At 33.4% G+C, this 3293-nt stretch overlaps 1 long non-coding RNA gene across 1 annotated transcript; it reads left to right on the forward strand.

Moving 5' to 3' along the window:
* Positions 1 to 342: 342 nt before the first annotated feature.
* On the forward strand, positions 343 to 2957 carry LOC107513182. Its single transcript, XR_001597483.2, has 3 exons — positions 343 to 451; positions 2455 to 2614; positions 2839 to 2957. It is a non-coding gene; the product is annotated as an uncharacterized LOC107513182 (long non-coding RNA).
* The last annotated feature ends 336 nt before the right edge of the window (positions 2958 to 3293 follow it).

Consider the following 3293-nt stretch of genomic DNA (forward strand, 5'->3'; position numbering starts at 1 on the left):
AAGTAATCAAGGATACATTTGCGGTCTTGGAAACTAGTTGATAGAATGATATAGTGACCCACGGCAGTGTTTGATGACCACAACACACACATTAGAAAATTAGTGGTCGATGTTGTACCCATCCTTGGAGGTGGTTTCAATGATCTTCACCTCCTGATTTTCTCGCTATTGTGTGATTCTCTTCCACACTAAGTGTGACCAATCTCTGAAACCAATGCAATGATAGTGTGTAACTTTCAAAGACAGACTGTAAAAGAAAGCTTGCTTTTACCTTGTTTACTCTTAGATCATTTACTTAGGCGGAAGCCAGCCACCATGTTGCAAGGGTCTTCCAGCAGCCCATGTGAGACTCACTTGGAAAGAACTGAGGCCTCCCGTCAGCAGCCATATGAAAGAGTGGATTATCAGGGAAGCAGATCCTCCAGCTCCAGAATTTTGGAGCACTAGATAAGTAATACAATGTTTACAAATATTATATTAGGTAGATACAGTAGTAAGTCTAAGAAATGTTATGTAAATATAATCACATCCTATTTGAACGAACCCTAAGAATTTTTCTGATTTCATAATTACCAGGTCTTAATCCCAAAGAAATATTTTTAGTGGAGAAAATAAGACAAAAATGTAAAATTTTAATTTGAAATATTTATATTACATTAATGAATAAAATCACTAAGTTATGTGATCTATTAATAGAAAATAAAAAGGGAAGGATAAAGATAAATTATTTTATATCATTAATAGGACTTCATAATACACTGATTTGGTATATAAAGGAGAAGGAAGAATAAAAGACAGCTTTAAAATTTTTTGCCTATTAGATTGAAGAATAATGACACACACCATTGAATAAAATAGATTAGTTTGAAAAATAAGCCAGGATTTTAAAGATAGGGAAGAGGACAGAGGGTTCTTTTTTGAGACATACAGAGTTATCCTTAACAAGAAATCCTGGCAGAAAACGCACCCTTCTTGATTTTTACTGTCCTCTTGTACTACATAATAGTGATTTTTTTTTTCTCATTCTCAAACCCCATCCCTAAAAAGTAGTTAGAGACAGTCAATGTATTCATTTTACTTATGAAAAAAAAAAAAAACTTAGCAAGCATGAGTTCTAGCAATATGTCTAATACTATGGAGTTAGGGATTATCTAAAATCCAGCTTTCCCTTAATCCAAGCTCTGATTCTTTCCAGCCGGAGCATACTGTTATCATTGAATAGCTTTCTTCATCTTGGCTATTGGTCTAGTCCCCTGATGTTTAGAATTAGTCATTGTTTTGAAATGGGAAAGTGTCTGGTTACATGTTTCTGATAGGGTTTTAACAGAGTGTCTGTTTTTGTTCTTTGTTTTTTTTTTGTTTTGGTTGGTAACTGGTAGGGTTTATCTTTTAGCTTTAAATAATTAGAAATCCAATGCTGTAAATTTACCAATGACTTGTAAGGCTTTGGAAAATCTGACAATACAGTCAAATTTATAGGAGATTGATTTGTGAAACTGAATGCCAAAGTGTTAGTTGACAATGGGCATATGTAAGTCTAACAACTGGAATCTTCAAGTATCCTTTATTCCATTCCACTTCTGGAAGTGAGTTTAGCAATTAAAAGGTGACTTGGTGAGTATAAAGTTGGAAGAGATTCTAGCTCTACAGAGCAAATCATATAGGTTGTGGTAGAGTTGGCAGGAATTTCTGCTCTACTATAGAACATCAATTTTTAGCAACTGGAATGTTTATGCCTTTAATATCCATTGTAATGTTCCCTTACACAGGGTTGCTCTAAACAGTGTGTTACACAGCAAGTGTTATATTAAGAACTTACTATGCACCAGTCACTGTTCTAGGAGTGGAAGATGCAATAGTTAGTAAGAGGCAACTTTTTATAGTTTTAGGAATTTACATTTTAGCAGAAAACTGATTCCCATTAGTTTCCATATCTCTGTTTTTAGTTATGGACATCTTTGGTCTTCACATAACTTTCTTTAATGATTTTCAAAATCATAGTCTGTTTTTTACTAACTGCATTTTTAGTGTCTTCCTGATAAAATTTTAGAAAGATAAATTAATGTAATAGACAACATGTTTACAAATAATACTTTCGAGCTAAGTTACTTTGGTGATAATGACTTTTTTGGCTTTTATTCCTCTACTTTTTCTCTATTTTTAAATTACAGCTTTTTGTTTTTCTTTTTGGTGTTAGACTGTTATTCAGTTTTAACAGGAAAGAGACGTGAAAAAATATGTATGGCCAAATGAATAAGCTAAATTATAATTATTCTATAACACTAGGTGTAAACAAACTTATAATACATGCTTAACAAATCAGATGAATTTTAATTTGACTATAAACTTCCAATAATTTACTTCAAAGAATTTTAAGGCTAATAGGCTAATTATATATTGCCTAAGAGGGAAATATTTCCTTCAGCTAACATTGATTTGTTGCCTTTTTAACAGAAAATTATGCTGATCTAATTACAAAGAAAGGTTAAAAAGCTAATAACTTCAAACCTGATGTTGTCCATAATGGAAAAGAATGATTAATGGTCTAACAGAAGCAACCACCTATGAACCTTTAGCCAGTGACTTGATATACCATGTTGATAATGTGGGAGCTGTAAGTACTCTGACCATTTTTTATATATATAAAAATGATGTAAAAATTGCTAAATGGTATTGTAATTGGATCCATGGTGCAGCAATCACTTATGACTGAGTCTCTATAAATGTTGTTTGCTTATAGTCTTCTGGATTATTATTTTTAAAATCATGTTATGCTAATAGAGTCATCAGTGAAGTATTATGCCACAACCTTTTCTAAAAACAAATTTCTTTATAAAGGTTGTGAAGGGGAACATAATCAATGGATCAATACCAGGAATCTTGGGACATCAGGGTAGATCACCAGGTATCTGTATAAATCTCTCTCTTGAACCCTGCCAATGCAAGAATTATAAAAGAAATGTGAAAGGTTATAGTTTAGACAATATAATTTGCTATTAAGACTTTCACATGAGAAGACGACTATACAGCGTGAGTACCATTTTGAGACATTTGAGTTATCAGTGTTACCATTCTTAACAATATTTTCTGGTCTAGTTCCTACCCCCAAATGGCTGCCACATTCAGAATTGGACTTCTTTGCCCTAGGCAGAAAGACCTGTGATTATAGGTTGAGCTGGGGGGGGGGGGGGGCCCTTGGGTGATATTGGAGCCCAGGGTTGTTAGGAGAGCTTATCAGTAGCATTAGAGATTCTTTTAACAGAATTGAGGCTAGAATGGCATCATCAGCTCTT

The sequence above is a fragment of the Rousettus aegyptiacus genome, unplaced genomic scaffold (assembly GCF_014176215.1).
Source record: "Rousettus aegyptiacus isolate mRouAeg1 unplaced genomic scaffold, mRouAeg1.p scaffold_m13_p_4, whole genome shotgun sequence".
Taxonomy (NCBI): domain Eukaryota; kingdom Metazoa; phylum Chordata; class Mammalia; order Chiroptera; family Pteropodidae; genus Rousettus; species Rousettus aegyptiacus.